Source organism: Pteropus alecto, unplaced genomic scaffold (assembly GCF_000325575.1).
Source record: "Pteropus alecto unplaced genomic scaffold, ASM32557v1 scaffold98, whole genome shotgun sequence".
In the NCBI taxonomy this organism is placed as follows: Eukaryota; Metazoa; Chordata; class Mammalia; order Chiroptera; family Pteropodidae; genus Pteropus; species Pteropus alecto.
In genome coordinates this window covers 13,217,325-13,240,240 of record NW_006443570.1, presented here as the reverse complement: position 1 = coordinate 13,240,240, position 22,916 = coordinate 13,217,325, and the positions used below count along the sequence as shown (strand labels likewise).

Here is a 22,916-nt window from a genome sequence, read left to right as displayed (position 1 = left end):
TTATGTCAAAGTAATTTTAACAGACTTCTGCCTCTCAACAAGTATTCGTCTTAAATATGACTCACCTGTTTCATTGCTTGTGCCTGACCATTTCCCTAATGGCCTATATGAGAGGTGTTTTTATATTCTCAATGATCCTTCGGAAATACACACTTGAGAAACTTACAACTTGGTTGAGGATGCAAATACCAACACAAGATAGTAGGCATTAGATTCCCGAGGAAGCATCATGAAAAGTAAGTGCTATAGAAATTTTAAATCAGTAGAGGTACTTGGAAGGTTTTGAAACATACATATATAGCTTGTTTCCTAAACCTTCCAAATATATATAAACAAACACATGGACTTTTATTTTTATTATTCTCAGAACCGGATATAGTCTCTGCTGCATAAAATGTTTAGCTGATGTATATGAAAGCTCCCTCAATTTTGGAGTCAACTGATTTTATTTGGTGTAGTAGTTCTTACGATACCTACCTTTTATTGAGTACTTACTATGTACCAAACATTATGTGCCAGACACTGTTCCAGACTCTGTTTTAAACTATTCATGGAGGACTCAGAAACTCGGGGGCTCTGATGGCAAGGTTTAGGCGATAGGGATTGCAGCAAGTTACCTGTGTTTAAGGTAACGATTCCGATCCATGTCAAAATTGCAGAAATGAAGGCTTGACTTTGCCAGACCTTCCATTTCGTCAAGAGGGACAGGAAATTCGCATTTCTATGGACATTTTCTGATTTTTAAAACAGTACAGGCCAAATAAAAGTTTGTCACTTTTACATTATATACTCAACCCCATTTTATTCTCATAACATTCCTCTAAAATGGGTATAATTGTTTGTAGTTGCCTACTTTCAACACAGCTTATAAGTAGCAAAAGTGGGATTCTTCTACCTCACGTCTGAGTCCAAAAACTGTGGTGGTCCTGTGTGGTAGTCTCCTAGACTCGTGGGAGTGGTGCTAGGGAAAGTATTGGCTGTTTGGTCAAAGCCAGGCCCTTAACAAAATCTTCACATCATGCACTACCGTACTGTCAAGTAGCATCTCTGTCATTATTGATGGAGAATTAATTATAACATGAAGGTATTGATGGCTGTAAATATCACAAAAATAAAAGCTCTATTGCCTTTGCTGCAGATTTATTATTTCAACCTTGTACTTCTAGAAAAGCTACACAAATACTCTGAGTTGTTCAAGTTTCACAGAGAATGGCAAAAGTATGAGTGGCAATTTTACAAGGCCTGATCTTGCTAGAGAGAGAGGAGAAACCCATAGTTCTTTGGGTTTCTACTAAATATTTAATCACTTTTGTTAAAATTCTAAATGAACTTTGTGGCCTGAAGGAGTTAATGTACCTCCACAAACCTGCCTTCAGCTGGTAAGATCAGACCCATTGTTATTATTATATACAGCTGTAAAAAGCTGGTTACATAGCATAAATTGCATTGAAACACTTAGGCCACAAGATTACTCAAGAAGAATTGTATTGCTTGTTCAGTCATATATTTTGATCTTTATTGCTAGTAGTTTATTCTCATGAGAGCTGGGGATTAGCCTTGCTTTTAATGTAAAAAGTGTATCTATGAGGGTAAAAATATAAAATGAAAATAGATTTTTAATGGCAACCTTGGTTCTTAGCATTAATTTTACATGCATTTTTCATTCTGAACTTTTAAACAGTTTTGAGAAACATATGAGAGATTTGTGAACAGGGCAAGAGAGGGTCAAATGTATCAAATCCTTGGATTCCAGCAAATGTAGGATTTGTGGAAGAGCAGAGAAGCACACATGTGTTGGGAATGTAAATTAAAATAAAACCTCACTTTGTGGAGACTGAGAAGTGAGTGCACCACGTTATGGCGAATGCCTTCTGAGGCGTTTGTCTTCTCAATAAATTAACCAAATATTAAAATAAACATTAATTTTATCAGTCTGCATTTTTTTTCTCTCTGGATGAAAGTGTTTCAGGAAAAATCATAAAAGAATCTATGGTAGCTCAGAGAGGTTAAACTCAACAGTTGTTTTCTTTGAAGTCCCTGGCCATGAGGTTAATTGCCAAAACTGCTTGTGGAAAAGGTGGTAACAATTTAACAAGACTGTACAACTGCAGAGACTTAGATGAATATCAGGTGTTTGCAGATGTTTTTTCCTAACAGGAAAGGGGGTGGGGAGGAGAAGAGGAACAGAATGAGAAACAGGGAAGAGAGAGGCCTGAATAAAGTCCCAACTAAACAGCCAATAATTCTTTGTTTGCTTAGCCAATCATCCTGTAATTGGCCAGGAGGTTAATAGGAGTCTATTGATTGGTCAGGAGGAGTGCTTACTGTGGCTATTTTTACAGTATGCTCCCTGACAGAAGGCTGCAATTACTGGAGCTCTCATTCCCACTCTTTAGGGCCATTGCTGCCCTGATTTATGAAACCTGATCAGGTTGCCGTTGGCAATTTATGTTTTAAGTGTTGCCTTCTGGGTCTTTGCTGCTTATGGGTCGGTGTGCTATTTCTCATCATTTATTGTGGTCATTTGAATAAGTAAGCTTATTTATGGCTTATTGAAGTAGGAATACATTAAAAATAATAACCACCACCCACGTGGACTGAAAAGTGGGAACAACCATACAAGATGTGTGATAGAGCCCTACCTTCTCTAGAAGCAGAGATTCTGCTACCAGCATAGAGTTTATAATAGATCAAGAAATAAAATAATCTAGTCCTTTCTTCATCTGCCTTCAACAGACATGTTTCTTAACTCTCCTCATTAATTTGCACTTACCGATATTGATTACACTTGGATTTCTTTTGTGTAACTTCTAATCATCAGACATGGTCACCGATATTTTAGACTTAAGGAATCTGAGGCCACGTTGAAATGTCTTTGACCGTCCAGACTACTTCAGTAGCCTGTGACAGGGCTCTTCTGTCTTAACCCATCCTCACCTGGTCCTGACCTTAGCTTTATTAATAAGGTACTTACCTCAACATTTCATTTCTCAACTTGTTAAACTTGACTGTAAATCCTTCCATTACTCAAAATCTTGGTTTTCCACCTTTGCTCAAGCCCTCTTTATAGTTTAGAGTTCCCTGGGTGCCCAGTTGAAGGGGAGTAAATCTCTACTGATGATAAGGGCTTTGAGCCACAGATTTCTGGGTAGCCACATCTAGACAACTGGATCTCACCTGTACCCTCAACTTGTCACTTAAAGCCATGGTGGCCACAACTTCTACTGCAACTGTTGCTACTTCCTCCTGTTTCTCCTACTTTTTAAATTTTACTACTACTGCTGTTAAAAAAAAGTATATTAATTACTTTTGCACGTCCTCTCATTGCTTCTAAAGAGCTCCATCATTGAGCATCCGTATTTTGAATGACTGCTCTATTCCAGGCACTCTTGCGAGTGCTGTGGATACAGCGGTGATGACAGTAGACCACAGCCATCCCTGACGATCATGCTCCCGAAAACGTGGTGAATGTTCTTAAGACCCACTGAACTTTCTGGAAGAAGTGTGAAAAACACCAGTCCCACAATGCGACAGTACAAGAAAGGCTAGGATCTTCTGTATACACACAGAAAGTGACATTATGACAAGAAGCAGAGTGGCTGTGGTGGGTAAACTAAGTCGATTTTTGGAAAAAGGCTAAATCTACAAAGAAGGTGGTGCTGAGGTTTGAAAACTTTGAGCCCAACCGCAGATCTCAGAGATTGTTGGCTAGTAAGAGATGCAAGCATTTTGAACTGGGAAGAGATGAGAGAAAGGGCCAAGTGATCCAGTTCTAAGCTACCTGTTTCATTTTATTATAAAGAGTGTAAAATTTTAAGGTTTTGTTTTTCTAAAAACCCAACTATCCCAATTTTGCAGATTTCTGGTCATTTTCCTTTTGGAGAGAAAGGTACCCTCTAGTTTGGTGGGTATACCTCCCTCTACAAAACAGTGAAACATATGATTGGCCCACCTGAGGCAAAAGATCTACAAACAGCCTCCCAGAGATTGTTTTTTTGTTTGTTTGTTTTTTGTTTTTCTGTAAGGAAACCACTTACTATGAAACTGTTGTTATTTGTGCTGTCTGGACATGGCAGGAGATAATGCCTTTCCTTCTTCTGTTAAAATTTTTCTTCTGTCATCCTATTCTAACAATTTTTCTCATCCTCCTGAGCTCCCTATAGCTCAAAAGAACTTCGATGGTTTTCTCCCCTCTCTGTTAATTGTACGCGGAACTCACTCTCTCTTGCTGTTGCTTCTGCAAATAAGAGTGTCCTTTATCTGCCCACCGCCCTTATTACCTCACTTTAGAAGTTCAGTCTGATTGTGATTCCATCTTTTATAAGAGTCTTTCAATTATTCTGACTAACCTCTCGTTACCATAATGTCATCATGTAGGAGAGTGTTAACCTGACCCGTCTCTCAGCGTGCCAATTATGGTTCAAGTAAAGCAAAATGTTAGTAGCTAAATCTCCTAGGAAGGTCGTCTGCCACCAGTTCCACTGGACTTTGAGACTGTCATCCACTCTTGCCTTTCTCCCTGGTTCATATCTAGGCAAGACTACCCTTCCTCTCTGTTTTCTTGCTGTGTGATTGTTTCTATTATGAATATCACAGAGAGATGAGTGTGTGCTTAAAAGATCTAGCTTCACCTTTTTGCCCCCCAGTGTAATGTGGCATTTCTGATTTACCTAATTTGAAATTCCTAAGAGAAAGTAGCTTGGTACTTCAAGATAGACTGACATGTTCTTCATCCTTTGCTTTTACCATCACCCCAAAATCTCAGAACCCCAGAGAAAGGTCCTTGAAATGTATTCTCTCCACCATTGCATACCTTCAGAATCCTTACATTGGTTTCTTGTTTTCTTGTGTTTTTGCTAAACTTCACTGTTTACCTCATTATTAACTTTTGTATCAGAACTCAACAGCATTTATATGGTTCTTTAGTAACATGATGATGTCGGAACTTTTCCTGTTTGTGGGTAGAATCTGCTACTGTTTTCCAAAGGAATTAAACAAACAACAACAACAACAAAAAATGTGAACAATCCATGTTCTAAAACTAGCCAGTTCAAAGGTCTCTAGGTTTTAGTATCCTTTCACTGTTGATAAAGGAATTGTGAAAAAGGAGAGTAAACAGACAACAATCCATTCTTTAAGAGAAGGGAGGCAAGGGCTGAGTAAGTAAGCATGGTGTTCATTCTCTAGGATTATTTTGTTGCTTTGAAGGCCTCTCCTTTAGATACTTGTCGCACTGCCTTCCTCCAGTTTTGTTTTGTTTTCCTTTGTTTTGTTTTGTTTTGTTTTGTTGGATGACCATGTAAAAAAAGGGAGGGAGAGAGGAAGTGAGGAGAGAAGGAAGGAAGGAAGGAAGGAAGGAAGGAAGGAAGGAAGGAAGGAAGGAAGGAAGGAAGGAAGGAAGGAAGAAAGGAAAGAAGGCTCATGTAATGAAGTAAAGATTGTGAACTGAGAGTTGGAGCAAATGCAGTATTGGAGTATTTTTAAAACTTCGGGTGCTGACTCAGCCATGACACATTCACCTTTTTGGGAGAACTCAGGGAGATTTTTTGGGTAAAAGTCTGTGATTTTGTTTTCATAGTTTAAGAACAAAACTGCAACCACTGACTTTCACATTCTTGAGAAACTAAAATATGACTTGGGTTAATCACTAGAATATTATTTAATGTGTTTAATGTAAAAAGGAGTAAAATTTATTGTGAATGAAGGTACTGGCACTAAATATAATTTTTATTTGAAGTATTCTTTTGATTGAATACAACCTTTTGTTTTGTTTTGTTTTTGGCTTGTGAAAGACAAAATAAATCATTTCAGAAATGTGTTCCTCTCTGCACTTTGCCTTGAAATTGAATATGGCAAAGTGACAAATAAACACTAGGGAGAATTTTTAATGAGACATTTCAGGCATCGCGGAAGGTTTGTACATGGTTCACTTGTGTGAGATGACCTAAACAAACTCATTTTACTATACAATAAAAAAGTGTAAGAAGCTTACATGGGATAAAAATGGTTCTTCATCCTAGAGCATGTATTAAAGAAACTTTGACAGTAAAAAATTAATAAACATACAGTTTTGTATGAATTTTGGTGAAAGTTATCAGAAACAAATAGTAATGGGCCTACTAAATTGATATATTTATAGGAAACTTGAATTGGGGCAATAATTTTGTCCTGAGGCGTTGGTGGTATCATAAAGTATTTGTGCTTTATTCCTTGATGTATTGCTTTATCAACAGAGGTGAACATCTGTATTCAGAAATGGAAAATTCACACTTAAATCTTGTTTTTGTCTATTTAATCAAGCTCAAATTACACGTTAAGAGTGTTGGCCAAAAAACAAACAAACAAACAAAAAACGCTACAGAAAAAGTGTAATATTTAACTTGAATCTTAATTTAAATTTGCCACCCAAGGCTTAGTTTTTACATCTGTCTGGAGGCAAACACCTCTGGTATTTGTCAATAAGCAAAAGAAAAATATTGGCTTTCAGATAACAGGCATTTGGTGAGCTGGCGACAGTCGTGCAAGCGAGAATGTTCAAATGATTTCAGCTCTTTCTAGCTTCATTATGTCAGGCTGGCAGATCACATATGGCATTATGGAAATCAGCAAATGAAAACCATATTGATCAGCGTTGAGAACAAATGTAAAAAAGGTGGTCTTGAGGAGGAGCCCAGGAGAAGAATGCTTTCCTGGTCAACCTGATAGGCCCTTGTTAAGGCCTTTTAATCATTTATTAACGTAACCCTCCTTCTTCCCTTTCCACTCAGATTACCTCAGCCACAGAGCATCCTGCTCCATTTATCTTTTAATGTTTCCTTTATTTAATTTATTTTTAAGCTCTAAGTTATACTCTGATTTCAGAATTGAGTTTTACTTTTCATGGGATTGTTTTAAGTGACTTAAATGACTTTTCCCAACAAGCTCACCAGGCATTCGAAGGAAGAAAAGCATTTGCTGAGGTTCACCTATCAGCAAATAATTTACTTGGTATGCATCACAACCAAAAGCAGAGAGACAGAGACAGTCAGCCAGACGCGTTTAAAAAAAAAAAAAAAATTAAAAAAAAAAGCAAAATCTGAGTTGTTCCTAAACTTAATTCTCTGGTTAAGGTTTGGGTCAGTGTTTCAATTTTCAGGTCTTTTTTTCAGGGTTTGGAATTTAGCCTGGTAAAATTACTTCAGGTCTAAAACCGGAATCTCGGGCACCTTTCTTTTTCCTCTTCCTTCTATGACTTCAGCAGAAAGCTGGAGTTTTCTTTTATATTGTGACTTTAGAAGGAAAATTAGAGTAATGTTCATTTTCCCTAAGTGAGATAGAGACGCGGAAGTCTGTGGTTTGTGGAGGATTCTGTTGTCCTTGAATGTTCTCACCTGAAATGCATCTCGGCTTTTTTGTAGGTTTCCTGCCCTTCCTAAATCACATTCAAAACATAGGTTTGAACGGGCTTGCTTCTCTCCCCGCCTCTTCCCTTCCAACTTTTGCCTCCCCTTACACTGTTATGTCCAGGTTCATTTGGTAAGAAATTTCAAAGCTGTTTTTTCATACAGAACTGTGTCCTTTTGTAGTTGATAAGTAACCTGTGGATGTGATTCTTTGGAATATTAATTATTATATAACAATAATTGTTTCTACTCTGATTAGGGTATAAATCCCTCTAGAAAGAGATTCACACAAATAAAAGAAACCTGAAATATAAGTTAATGCCCTGAAACAGGCATAGAAACCATCTCTATGATGGACTCTCTTGTGAATTATTTAGCTAATTGACAAAACTGAATATTTGCTATTTTTCTGCATTTGAAAACACTTTTTAAAAAAAACCCTTTAACATTTAACAACTGAGGTATCACTTTCCTATAAATTTAACATTGAATTCTGAAATAGATGTTCATAAAAAGCAAAAAATGTGGTTAACCTCCAAGTACTGTGGGTGATCAAATCATTGAACTTTCTTTTTGTTCTGGACTCCTTGTCTGTGGCCGTTTGGGCCTGATTATTTTAATCTTTGCTTTCCTGTGTTTCCTTTTCTTTCCCGTGCATGTGGAGGGACTATTTCTGATTGGTTTGGATATCAAAAGATGTACAATGTGTAGATGTACAATTTCTGATTGGTTTGGATATCAAAAGATGTACAATGTACTAGAATCAGGAATTTTATTTTGGTTTCCCTTAGGACTCCAAAGATACATTCAATAATGTGTGTGAAAAAAAAAAAAAATCCATGTATAAAATCTATGTTGTCTTTTCTTCTTCTTGCATTCTCATTGATTTCTAAGTGTTTTTCCTCATAGACTCACATTTCTACCCCACTTTTCTTTCTGGGCTCTACATCAAACGGTGTAGGAATTACAGCAGGAGTGCTATCTGGGCAAGACTTACTCTCCTTGTTTCTTGCAGAAGAGCAGAACATTAAACAGTGAGTGGACTGTACAGAAACGCTCTCCCTCTCCTGCTCTTTTTTTTTTCCCTCTCTCTCTCTCTCCCTCCTTTTTCCACTCTTCCCTCTCCTCTTCCTCTCTCTTTCTCTCTCTCTCCCCATTCCCAATGGGAGTGTTGTTTATAGAGCATTATAATTTATAACTGAAGAGAGTGGATTTAATTTCAGTGGAGAGGCTCGCCAGCAGGGCGCCAGCCTGCAATCATATGAATCAGCAAGCTGCAAACTCTATTGAATGGAAAGTATTATCGCTGGCCACAAACGGACACTGTTTCTCCTAAACAACTCCCTTGGTGCAGGAAGACCTTGTCTTCATTCATCTCTTTTACATATCTACTTCTGTTTTAATTTTACCATTTCCTAAAAGCGTTTTCTCTCTAGATTGCAACTTTTCTCTAACTACCTTATTTCCTGACCCAGCGTTGGAAACTGCTATTGTATATATCTGGCTGATTTGATATTTCTTCTTTCTCCATCCTTACCATGTATGACTTTAGTTTTTCCTTCTCTTCTCCTTCCTGCATACAAGTCTTTTTATTTATTTATTTTTTTAATGGGGGCTGTTAAACATGCAAACAAGACTGTGATGAACCATTAGCATTAATATTGTAAAATGCTAGTCAGTTTGAATCACCTAAAGTTTTATTTAATCATGGATGTTTTCTTTATGCTCTGATATTTTTTCCTACATTCATGGAAAGATTTATTCTCTTGTCCTTCATACATCTGGGAGATGATTTCTTATTCTTTACACGACCCATCAAATCTCTTGTAACGTTAATACCTGTACCTTTATGCCAAGTTTTTCAGTCATTTTTTTAGAAAGAGTCCTAGAATATGTGCATGACATTTTGTGGTTGGTATTTGTTTTAATCCAACATCGGCCGCTTTCATGTAGTTAAGATAAATCTCAGAGTCATTTTAAAAACCAAGTTAGACCCACAAGGCTGGTACCTTTTTCACACATATTTTCCTGAATTCATGCAGCTGTTATAAATGTTGGCAATTTTGGTAGTGAATCTTTAACTGAGATTAGACAGATTGTATTAATATTGCATCAACTATCAGGCTATCTTCTCCCAGACTCGAATAATTTCAACACTCATATCTTAACGATGAAATTCAAGTCGCAGGAATAGCTGGTTGACTGATACTGATATTTGCTTAAAAGGAGAAAGGGATAGCACATGAAGCAGTAAGGAAGCTCCAGTAAAGGAATTTGTTTAGACATCCGTGGAAAAGCCAGACTAGGCTGACTACATTTGTTTACAATAGAGGTCTTATATATTTAAAAAATACTAACAGATACGAAAGTTAACAAATAACCAAAGTTAACAAATAACCAAAATGCTAAAAGCTCAGAAATTGGATATGAAATTCACATGTTTTATTGTCAGAAATGTATTTATTTTCTTGTAGATATAAAGGGAAGTTATTTATATATCAGCTTGCATAGTTTCTTGACACAATTTCAGATCAACAAATCAAAATATATGTAACCATAATTTTTCTCATTTAAAGCACAAACTTACGAATCCATATGTATTCATAAATTTTCTCCTTTAAAGCCTGAGAATAGAGTTATAGTCTTCACTGTCTCAGCTTGGAATTTCTTTTGCCTTTGATTACTCAATAAGAATTACACATAGGAACAGAAAATCAATACGTTTACTTCTGCTTATTTTCAAAATTGAATATTGCTGCGGTTTAATATCAGAGAATGTATACCTAGTGTCAGCCTTAGAGAGGTTTCGCTTGGTTTAGTATTAAATTCCTGGTGGTGGTAGTTGTTACCTCTAACAACAATTAACTATCAACAGAAGTAAAATTTCTTATCACTGTTTTTATTCCAAGAAGTAGTATGTGAAATGAGGAAGGAGATGGTGAGGTGATTGCAGGTGAATGTATTTCTAAACCCTTTTAGTCCTGACTTACAACCAGTTGATAAGCCTGACTTATGATGTGTAGATTTTATTGAATTAAGATTAGAAAAAGTATAGGCAGCTCTGTAATGAATATCTTTATACAGAAATCTTGTGCATTTTTTAACTTCCTTGAGGAGGACGGAGAACTATAGTGAAGCGCAAATGTTTGAGTAAGGTCGAAACGACTCAGAAATGGTGAAAAGGCCCTTGGCTTCATCCGTTTCTTTTCAGAGGCAGGCAGGGAGAGGGCCTTTGTCTTTTCACTCGAGTCCTGTGGGCTTAGTTATTGTGTTTTGTTTGGTGTGTGTGTGTGTGTGTGTGTGTGTGTGTGTTGTTTGTTTGTTTGTTTGTTTTTCTTTTTTTTACCTAAAAGATGTCCCCCTTTCTACCTGTAATGTAATATAAGGCTCATTCTGGTCAATTCCTATTTTTTTAAAAAAATTCTACCATAAGAACTCTCAAAACCCAAGCTAGAACAGATAAATTCTGCTTGCCTGTATATTATAAGCAAAGGATTAGTACTCATCGTTGAATTAATTCCTTTGAAAATTTTCTGCAATTGAAGTAGAAGAAAAAATGTGGTAGCTATCTATGATTCAAATAAAAATATATATTGAAAATAGAATCTTCTATAAATACATTTGTCCAAAATCCTTATATGCTACTAGATTCAAAAATATAAATGAAGTGCAGAGAAGTACAGTTCACTAAAAAGTTGGTTTTTAAGGGTCTAAAACAGGGTTGTTGTTTTTAGTTTAGTTTTTTTTTTTTTTTTTTTTGCACAGTTCTCACACATTAGAGTGACCTGACTTCTTAACAAGTTATCTGATTCCTTAATCAGAAAAACTTTGTAAAAGAGTGGAGTTTTAAAATATTACTAGATGACCTTGTAGAAGTCCCTACTCTGGTCATATAGGGAATATATTGCATTTACATAATGGCTGTTGGCTTCCTTGACTGTTCATATCTAGAGTTTCCGAGTGTTGCTTTAATAAAACGTATTCGGGCATCGAGGCCGACAGCTATGTTTCCCCTCCCTGTAACTCTGCTTCTGGACCGTGTGCTTGGCCGACTTAGCAAAGCTTAGAAGTCAGCTGCATCTGTGTGAGCCAGCTCTGCTTTGACTGGGAGCGGTTGAGTACACCATTTGTTTTCTTTTCTAAATATCACAAAAGTTTTATTTTCCATTGACTAGAGGTGTTTTTTTGTTTTTTTTTTTTTTTAATTACCTTGGGCTAAATGTTTACCAATTTTTCTAACGCTTATACTTCCAAAATATAAAAAAAAGGTCATGGCCTTATTACTGATTGTAGTGGATAACACTGCGGCCGCTGTAGTTAAAACTGTGACCTTGGTGGGGGATGGGGAAAGGCCCTACCGGTGGCTGCTTTCCTCACTTTCTGGAGCTTTGATGTGTTCCTGCAACTGATATAAATGCAGGGGGGTTCAGGGAGAGGCAGCTGGCTGGCAGCGACAGATTAAAATATTTCTGACCCACAAAAGTAACCAAATGCCCATATTTCTTCATTTAACATAATTAATACCTTGTATTTCCACTGACTTTGATAAAGTGGCCTTCTTCCTCCCACCCCATCCCCCTTCCCTCTGTCAACTTTGGGAAGACTGCAAGAGATCTATAGTTAAAATACTCTACAGATGATGAAGGATAACATGTCTCAAAAAAGCTAACATCAAAAGTCTCAATTAGGTTGCTGCCTAGCAGGAAGCTTATAACCACATTAAAATTTCATTTTTAGTATACTGTATTTCAGCAGCAAGGGTTGCAATCTAAAAGCAAAATGAAACATTTTGGTTTGGCTGTCAAATAAATCCACATTTTGTTATAAATGTGTAAATTACAGGAAATATATGAAAAGTGTTAAATATTTCTTATCAAATATTGTTAAAGAGGAATTTGGTACTTTAGAATTTAGAAAAAGCCTGGGATGGATTTTTGTCATGTTACAAGGTCTACTTGTTGCATTTAATTTGAAGCAGTTGTCCTTATTTCATTATCACAGAGCACAATGGTTTTTAATTTATTCTTTAGATGACAGAGATAGTGGCACCAAATATGCCTTTAGGTTTAGGCCATATTTGATTGATCATGTGATTATGTCGGTGCCTTTTTTCTCTCCTTTTGCACCTCAGTGTATACATTTCTGCGTGAAAAGACAGACGATGTCTTTATTTTAAACAATCTAATGGTTGAGCAAGCCATCTGGAAAGGCGATGTCAGCTGAGGGCAAGGATGGCTGCTGGCGAGGGTGGTCGTCCGCCGCTTCCCCCCAACACACACACCAGCCTCCGCAAATCCAGTTTCATGGTGCCTGAGTTGCCGTCTGGTTGTTTGAACTCATTCTCCTTAGCTGATATTTAACTAGTAGCTTGTTCTGTAAAAGTATCAGTACTGCCTTCTCTGGCCTTTGCAAACATGATTGCCGGACAAAGATGAGCAGCACTGATCTGCTATGATGGACAGAATTCAATTATATTACTCTCTCAGAGGGGTAAAATGCACACATTTAATGCTATAACTAAATTGGATTCCTTCTACTAAGAAATCCTAAATTTGTGTTTAATAGCCAGATAAATGTAGAGCTGATTTACGTTTCCAGGCTGATTGTAGATTTGGTTGATAGGATATAAAGTTTGGTCTGTACGTGGATGGTTTTACTACCCCAAACGATGTGTATATATACTGGTTATGCACTATTGTTTTCTTCCGTAAAAATTGAAGCTCTCTTATTGGAAGATATGCTGGGTAAGTAAACAGATAGTTACTGCAATGGGTGTGGAGCCACCACTGGTCTTAACCGAGTGTGTATGGGGCAGCCCCATGAAGATTCTGCTTCTCCGGGATGAGGGTAGAGAGAATCATTTCACAAGGAAGGGCTTATGATAGAATTGCTGCTGACAGCTGGGTTTCTTTTTATTCCCCACAAGTAGATGTTTCCTTTGCCTCCACAGAAAGGGGATTTTCTCACGTTGTATGGCTACAGAGAAAGGATGGATGCACACAGCATATTATTTTATTTGGGGATGTTCTGATAGAATTCCTCACTACCTGTTCCATGCTGCATGCAGTCTGCTTGCTGTATGGCAGCAAGACTAAGATGATCCCAGTAATAAACCTTGTCGGTATGGTTCACTGATTTTTTTGGACTCTGCATTTGTTTTAGCAGACTTCTCTGATAGCTTTTTGCAGTTTTCAGCTTTTTGTTGTTAAAAACAAAAATAATAAGTAAACCAGTTCAGAGATGTATTTCTCTCTCTGAAATAGATTCCACATCATAGCGCCCTCCTTGGCGAGAAGTTGTCTCTCTAGCCAAGGCTGGAACCTGAGGAACCAGTCCTGATGGAATATGAGAAAGAACAGGGTATTATTTACATTCTTAATGGTCCTGCCCTTTCTCATGATTTGAGAGATTCGAGAGGACCAACACAGTGTTAGAACTTACTCTTTAAATAATTATATATATGTGAATATATAGATTTCTTGTTCAAATTTTATACGTAGTTCTTGAAGTTTACTCTTCCTTTGTGAAAGATCAGGGCCACATTCTACTCACATTTCATTCAACAAATTTGATTGAACACCTGTTGTGCAATGTAATAATGAAGACCTAGAATGTATTTATCAGAGTAGATGTTGTTCCCGTTATGTGAAACGCTGCAGCACACACGAGATAAATATTCCTGAATGAGACATCAGCTATTCACAACTAACAGGAGATGGGAAGGTTTCTTTTCTGCTAACGTTTGACCACAATATTTTAGGTTGGAGGGAATAGCTACGATATGTTATTCCATTGTAGAATTGCCCAGATTCTTTTCAGTTTCATTCCAGAGTCCTTCCTGGAATATAGGTCAATAAGTGGTAATATTCTATTAGGAGTCAAAGAAACAAACAAAAATAATGCAAAGAAACTGAGAACTTAATTGAGGTGACTGTATTGTTAGGCACGGAAATCAGAGGTTAAGGATGTGACTTTTTATTTTTGGAGACATCAGTATTGGTAAATTTATAAAATCCTTAATAGAAGACAATAAAAGTACCATGGAAACATGTGTATAGTGATTCCAGAACAGTGGCACGATTCTGAAATGTCTTCTAAGTCATCAGAGAAATTTCCAATTATGTTTAATACAGTTTTTGTATTAAGTGTGCTTCATTATTTTCCATTTCCTTATATATTAGTATCAACATATGATAGATACGATACCTCTCCATGAATAAGAATGTTCTGTTAACCCCATGTTATGTCTTGTTTGGACCACTTTCATGGTCTGTTTTGAGATTGCTGAACCACATAAACCTTACCATGGGCATTCACATTGAAAAGTGGTGGTCCACAGAGCCGACTGTCCAAGAAGCCGAGTGCCCCGGAGAATGCATGCCATGACGGTTTCCACCCATTAGATTCTTACTCCTTTTGATGCCCTTTCCTCTCCTTAGTGTCTTCAGTTATCTGACAGGTTTCAAAGGAAGCCCTGTTAAGGCCCAGACTATTTTAATTAGAGACTTTTCTCCCAGAGGAAGCCCTGAGAGCCAAAGGAATTAGAAGAAAAGCACCAAAGGAATTAGAACAGACTCACCTAAGAACTGAGATGCTCTCCAGAAATAACCCTTACTGACCATCATTGTTTAGTTTGGCCACACCTACTTCAATAGTGTCATGCATTCTGGAGGCATTTATCTGATTAGAAAATATTAATTTATAGAGAACTCTTCATTTGCATTGACAATTAATCCTTGACAGACCTCAGGCATTAATTTTATATTCTATAGAAAAGTACACTGAGGCTTAGAAATGTTAATTTCAGCTTTAGTGACTAAGTGTTAGAGCTGGGAGTCAAACTGAGGTTCTGTAAATCCAAATACTGTCTTTCCACCATGTGAAGCTGCCTCGTTCTTTGTGATGGTAATGATCATAGCTAACAAACTGAGTCTCTTGATAAGTTCTCTCCCATTATTGCTAATTTAGGAGCCTCCCCCACTCAGTTCCTTTTTATCCTTGCAAAACAAAACACCTTTTCCTGGAGCTCCTTTTGGCAGGTTATCAACAAGCGAAAGCCTTAGATTCCTTCAAAACATATTTTTGGCCTGTAGTAGCTTATATAACTGATAGCTTCATCAGTCTTCTCTCTCATTTACTTCTAGTTAAAAGGCAATTTGCGATAGGGCCTCAAAATGCTGGGTTACAGTCCTATGAGCATTTTCTTATTTTGTGAAATGCGTAGATATTATTGAATCCTTCCTGTGTTCTTAGCAGTATGGGCGATGAGAAAACTTTGTTCCTTTCTCAATTCAAGGAGCTTTAGTTGAGAAAGATGAAGCATAAATGCCTTGGAAGTACTTAAAAGATGAAGAAGTACCACAGGGCATTATATGATCAATTGGAAAATTAATGGTACAGATAGTAAATGCCTTGCATTCGGGAAAGGAAAAATTGTAACATTGATAGAGTCCCTATCTAGTCCTAGCACCTTAAGAGAAGGTAAAACTCAGCAAAATTAATACAGGCTTAAATTTACACGGCAAGATATTGCCATGTCTAGAATTCAAATTCAGGTCTTTTCACTGCCAGTCTTTTGCCTGAACTACACTCTCAACCTGACCTGGAATCACTAAGATTTGAAGAGAGAAATGAAATACCTTCAGTATTTTTAAGCTTTTCTATGTAACGTATATTCTCTGGAAGATCTTGATGACTCTACAACACCAATTCCATATCTGTGTACACCTCTCACGTGGAGCTGACTTGGCCCTTGAGCCTTTTCTGTTTCTCCCTTCTCCTACATTTTGTATTTAGCATTTAATCACCACACTAAAAAACGGTTTGACATCACTTTGTGTTAAAAACAAAACAGAATAACAAGCAAACAAAATTTATTTTGAACAGTGACTTTCAATCATTAATGCCCGCATAGAGATTAGGTCATAATTTTCTCACCTTATTTAAATGTTTATCCCTAATTTTTCTCCTGCCAACGTCTAGAATTCCAAAGTGTCTTTCCTCAGTAATTTAATTAGGCCACAAGTTTGAGGCTTAATGATGGATCAAAAAATGTATGACATGCTTGGAAGATCAAGACGGCAAATTGATTACTGTTGTAGCAAAGGCTGGCAAATGTGGGAGAGGGAGCAGGTACTGCCCTGTGCTGCGGGATCTGAGTCAGTGATCAAGGTCAGCCTCAGTTCATTAACTTCTTCTGAGGGCTTATAGTTATTGTAACTATAACTTCTCATACCTTATATTCTAATTATAATATAGTATGGTTTGGGAATGACTTTTGTTCACTTCAGTTAATGTCCTAGAGTAATATAGGATGTTGAAAGATTTATAGTAGCATAAGTTGATTTCTGGTTATTTTGCCTTGTCTCCTAGTGCCCACAAATGGAAAATCTCACCCCCCCAAGATACATGTGGATACAGAAGTTCCCATCCATGGGCACATTTGCTGGGGCAGTGGTGTGTGTTGGGGGTGGGGGGCGGTGCTTCATGTAATCATCTAAAAACAGCATCTGTTTTAAAGAGCAATACATAGGGATTTTCTTTGTGCTCTCAGCTAACACACTGTTAAAAATTGGACTGTATTTCATGGTAATTTTTAAGCTCTCACAATCAAGAACTTTGTTTTTTCAACAATTCTAATACCCATTTCATTTGTATGTTTAGACAGTACCATACATTGTTTTGACCATAAATTGCTAATAAGTCTACTTTTAGATGACTTTTAAAGTATTTTGCTTGAAGCAAGATGATAAATAACTTTAAACTTAACAATTTTTATGAAAATCTAGAATGAAGATAACATATGTCTAGTCTTTTGTACAGAAGTATAACAACTTAGTTTGGAGTTTAGCACATTTATAACCTAACTGTGCTATGACCAGCATTCTTTTTATTTAAGGATTCCTCAGTGTACTTTAGAATCTCTCAACACCAACCTTTATAAATTAACACAAAATCAGAAAAGCCAATATATTTTTTCATTTGTTGTACAGATCTTAAAGACTTTTTTTGAGAAGCAGACAGTTCTGTTTGTGATAAGATAATGAATTGGAGTTTTTTTTAAGCTGAGGATATTTGTCGATATTGAAAATTTTTTTACTAATCTCATTTAAAATAGATTTTGTTTCTTTCACTTTCTGTAAGTTAATTTTAACAAAGGTAAGGTAATTAACATTCATTTTCTAAGCATTCATTGGGTACTTCATAGAGTTTTGCAAGACCTTCGATGAATGCAGGTACCAGACTTACTCTTCCACCTGAAACAAATGAACTGGACAATTATATGATACAATGGTTTTCAAGTTACTGAGTATCAGGCAATTAAGGACAGTGATCCCTGAGAGATGGGAAACAAATGAAGTGCGACCTACAATTGTCGTGGCTCATTGCCAGTACGTGCTGTGGGATGGAGGAATCCAGGTGGAGCACAGCAGCCTTTCTGAGTGGAATAGATGAAGCTGGTGTTTGGGGAGGCCAAGTTGTCTGGCTTTTACGGATCAGAGTATCATAGAGGAGAGAGCCGCACAGATAGAGAGCCCTAGAGATGTGCAGAAAGTATCCTGCAAACCTTCACCTGAGTACTGATCAGCACATGAGAAACTTCCCAAGGTCCAGGAAAGATTCACCCAGAAACATTTGAGAGAACATTCACTGGGGCCCACACAGGTCTGGGGATAGTTTTTCTTCCTACCAGCCAGAGTGGAAAATCTCATAACTTACAAGCAAATAGAGGGAATACTCAGAAGGTTTTTGCCTCCACAGTGGGGCAACATTTCTCCTAAACTGTACTGCTATAGTCCGCCTAACAAAGTTTAAAAGCAAGACCCAAGGCACATCATAATCAAATGGCTTAAAGCCAGTGATAAAGAGAAAAAAGTTAAGCTTTTTACACTGTACATGAAGGATTATCATATTCCCTAAAGGTAGACTTTAATAAGTAACAAATATATGATATAAACCCTAAAGCAACCACTAATATAGCAAAGATTTATATAGCTTAAAAAGCTAACAAACGAGATAAAATGGAATCATAAAAATATGTAATTAATCCAAAAGAAGTTAGGGAGAAGAAAAAGAAAAAAGGAACAACAACAACAAAAAGAACCATACAGACAAATAGAAAATACATAGCAAAATGGTAGATTGAAACCCAACTATATCAAAAATCATATTAACTATAAATGGCTTAAACACCCAATTAAACGACAGAAATTGTCAGATTGGATAAAAAAGGAAGAAACCCACTTAAATATAAGGACGTGAATAGCATAAAAGTAAAAGGATGGAAATAATATACTATGTTAACCTAATCAAAAGAAAACAGTGGTCATATTAACAAAGTAGACTTCAGAAGAAAGAACATTATTACAGAATAAGGGGTCATTTATAATGTTGAGGGTGTTAATTTATGAAGAGGACCTATCAATTCTAAGTGTTTATATTACAGAGCTTCAAAACATATGAAACAGAAATGAACCATAAGCAGAATTAGGCAAACACAATTGTCGTTGAAGATTCCAACATCCTTTTCTCAATAATTGATAGAAGAATAAAGAATCAAGGATATCGAAGACTTGAATAACACAACTCACTGACTTTGATTGACATTTATATATAATGTACACACAAATATATACATAAACCTCCACCATCACCTGCAGAACTATCTTTGTTTCAAGTGCATACAAAATATTTACTGTGATAATACATATTCTGAGCCTTAAAGCAACCCTCAATAAATTTAAAAGATTTAAGTCAGACAAAATGCGTTCTCTGACCACAATGCCATTAAATTAGAAATTGATAACCACAAGATATTTGGAAAAATCCCCAAATAATTGGAAACTAACTCTTCTAAATATATCATAGATCTAAGAAGCAATTAAAATTAAAAATTATTTTGAACTGAATGGAAAGTAAGACACGATATATCAAAGTTTGTGGAGTACACCAAAGCAGTACTTAGAGAGATATTTATAGCACTAAATGCTATTCCTATTGGAAAAGAAGAAAGGTCTCAAATCAATGACCTCAGCTCCCATCTTAACACCTAGAATAAGAATCAAAGTGGAAATCAAATAATATCAGAAAAACAGTAAAGTTTAGTTTCAACACCAAAAGTGTGGTCCATAAAAGAAAAAAAAAGGTAAATTGGACTTCAAGATCAAGAACATCTGTTGTTATAATGATACTATTAATGGAGTGTTTTGCACACTGGGGGAAAATATTAGTGGAAGCTACACATCGGGAGAAAACAATTTCAAATTATATATTGATAAAGGACTTTTATCCAGTATAAATAAATATATAAAGACTGAAAACTAAATAAGAAAACAATCAAATGAGCAATTGGGCAAGTGATTTGAGTAGATATCCCTGAAGAAGTAATACAGACGACAAATAAGCACATGCAAAGATGTTTAACATCGTTAGTCACTAGAGAATTGCAAATTAAAACCATTACGAGGTACCACTACACTACATATTTATTAGGTTGTCTAATATTAAACATAATGACCATACCAAGTCTTGTCAAGGACCTACAGCACCTGGAGCTCTCATACACTACTGTTGGAAAGATAGAATCATACAATTTTCCAGTTTCCTAAAACATTAAACATATACCTAGTACGTGACCTAGCCATTCCACTCCTAAGTGTTTGACCAAGAGGAATGAAAATATGTGTCTGTATAAAGCCTCGTACATTAAAATTCATTCGTGGCTATATTTGTATTAGCCAAGAACTGGAAACAACTCAAATGTCCATCAACACGTAAATGGATAAACAAATTGGTGTTCATCCATAAAATGAAATATGACTCAGCAACAAAAAAGAATGATTTTTTGATAAATACAATAACAGGAGTGGATCTCAAAATAATTGTATAAAAGTAGCCAGACCAAGCAAATACTTACTGTATGGTTTTATTTATATAAAATGCTAGAAAATGCTAACAAATCTATGGTAATAGGAAGCCAACGAATAATTTCCTAAATATAGAGTTGGGGTGAGGGGAGAAATAGGGCATGTGAATATCTTTGGCAGTGATAGATATGTTCCATTATCTTGATTGTGGTGATGGTTTCATGGGTGTATACATAGGTCAAAACATCAAATTTTACACTTTAAATATGCACAGTTTATTGTATGTCAAACTGTCAAATTCTCTAGGATGGCAGTATATACCCTCATTCTAAATTCTGTTTAGCAATGCTCTTTTGAGATTTTTGGTTTAGTGTACCAATTAATTTGATAGGTCATTCACCTGGAAGTCAGACATTTTCTAGCCACTGTACCTACCTTAGTTCCAAACCCATCACCGTTTAATGAGAAAACCAAATCCAGGGCATTTTGAGCCTTTCCTAAACCAATAGAAGAGATATATTACATAAGAACATATGTAACAGCTACTAAATGGATAATCTTTTGTCTTACCTTTCTACATCCTATAATAAAGTAAATATTAGACGTTTGTATCTTTGAATGTTTACATTAGTATTTTACTTTTAGATTCTCAAGTACATACTCAAATCCTGAACATTTTTTAAAATTGTCTTCCAAATTCACAGGTTCTGGCTCTTGATTGTCTGGTGGGGTATACAAACTCAGTCAGTCATCTTATTCCTCCGAAGTCCTGCTTGGACATTATATTTCAAAATCTGTATTACGAAGTCTTTTATCCTTTTATTAGTTTAGTACTTTAAGCCTTAGACATAAGAAAGAAGACTATCAGTGAAAATCAATTGAAATGCAGTTAGATAAAGATCTGTTGTACTAGGCAGAAGGCTTAGTTGCAGCACAGTATAATCAATTAGGACCCTCCAGCTGCATACAGAGTTTTACCCAGCCAATCACTTTTCACACATTTCCTCCATTAGCTTGACTACAGTTCTTTTTTTTTTTTAATGTGAATTATGATGAATGAGATTGTTGTTATGAATATAAAGATGGGTCATTACCCTACAGAAACCAGACTGTACTGGCGTTTAGTGATTAGGGCTTTCTACTCCTGCTATCAATAAAGTATAAATTTATCTGTCTCAAATTATAATTGGGAAGCTGTAGTCATTGTTATCTAATTCATTCAACAATGTTATAATCGTAAATTGGTTTTGCTCATCTGGATAATTTACATAACTTTTAGTTGTGAGGGTGAAGGAATATAATTTATCAAATAGCAGAGGGAAATTTTTCATGGCTTAAAAATCAACTAAATATCCCTCAGGAATTAGTACCCCCAAATTTAACAACCTGAGGATAGCACTTCAAGATGTCAAAAGGTGGAAATAATGAGTGAAGCTTGCATTGTCTACCTAAAGATGCTGGAGGTTTGCACAGTAATGTACATTAGCTTGTTACAGAAATCTTGTAGCTGTTAAATTCTAAAAATTATTGCTTTTCCTGGGCTTTGGTTGGGGAATTCAAGAGAGAGAAAAGAGTTGTTGAGTTTGGGTTAATGCACTAAGAGACTGAGATGCATTACTGGTAAATAGGCCAATCAGCCTAACATTAGCATGTTTTATGGGGGGTGGTGGGGTGGTGGAAATCAATCTTTAGAACACCTGCACGGGGGTAGATTAATAGAGAAGGTCCTGCTTTAAGCTATTACTATCTAAATTGTTTTTTTGTTGTTGTTATTGTTCTTAAAGTAGTTTTTTGTTTTGTTCTGATTTTAACTTCTTCCCATTTCAGCCTCCTATTGTCATCAAAAAATGGCTTTTTAAAAAAAATCTATAATGTGGCGCCTACAATACTCAACCCTTACAGATGTCAATAGATGGATAGAAAAATTTCATTGTCTGCAGGCATGAATAATTTTAACGTTATGTGGAGATGCAAGAACTGTTGTTCCCCGGTTGTGGTGGATACCAAAGAAAACTCCAGGAGAGATGCTGTTCTTGAAAATTTAAAGTTAAAGCAGAGCAGCCTTTGAGGTTCATTGATGAAAAGACCTTTGTGTTTTGTGCCATGGCGGGGCGGGGGCGGTGAGGTGTGCTCAGTACTAGAAGAGTTAATAAACATCAATAGCTGTGCTCATCTTGTAGCTTTAGTAAGCTCTAATCTGTAAGCTTGATTACCACCTAACCTTCTATCTCTTGCCTCCCCCTTTCAGCACTGGGGGGCTTAATGGCGGTATTAGTGGCATTTTGCCCAACATTGGCTTTAGGGAAATCATTCTATGAGAAAGGAAAGCAGAAAGACTGGATCTGTTGTGTGAGGTCATTAACACAAGAATAACCATACAAGCTCCAGAAGGCAGGAGGGAATGTCTGTCTTTACTAGAAATTTGCAGGTAAAATGTCACTGTCCTTTTTTGCAGCCCAACTTCTTCCAGCCCCGGTGGCATCTGTCGTTTTGGAAGAACTCACTTTAGATACTTTCAGCCGGATATTCAATTGTCTGTCATGGAGAGCCCTTTGTATTTTCTGGGATATTTCATAAAAATATGTTTACAAGCTGTAGCTATCTGGGATATTTTTGGAGACACACACTTGCACAGACTTGCAATGTGATTAATTCTCAGTATTGAAAA

At 36.4% G+C, this 22,916-nt stretch overlaps 1 pseudogene; it reads left to right on the top strand.

Moving 5' to 3' along the window:
• Nucleotides 1-2,043: 2,043 nt before the first annotated feature.
• Nucleotides 2,044-3,776, top strand: LOC102895628 (annotated as a pseudogene).
• Nucleotides 3,777-22,916: the final 19,140 nt, after the last annotated feature.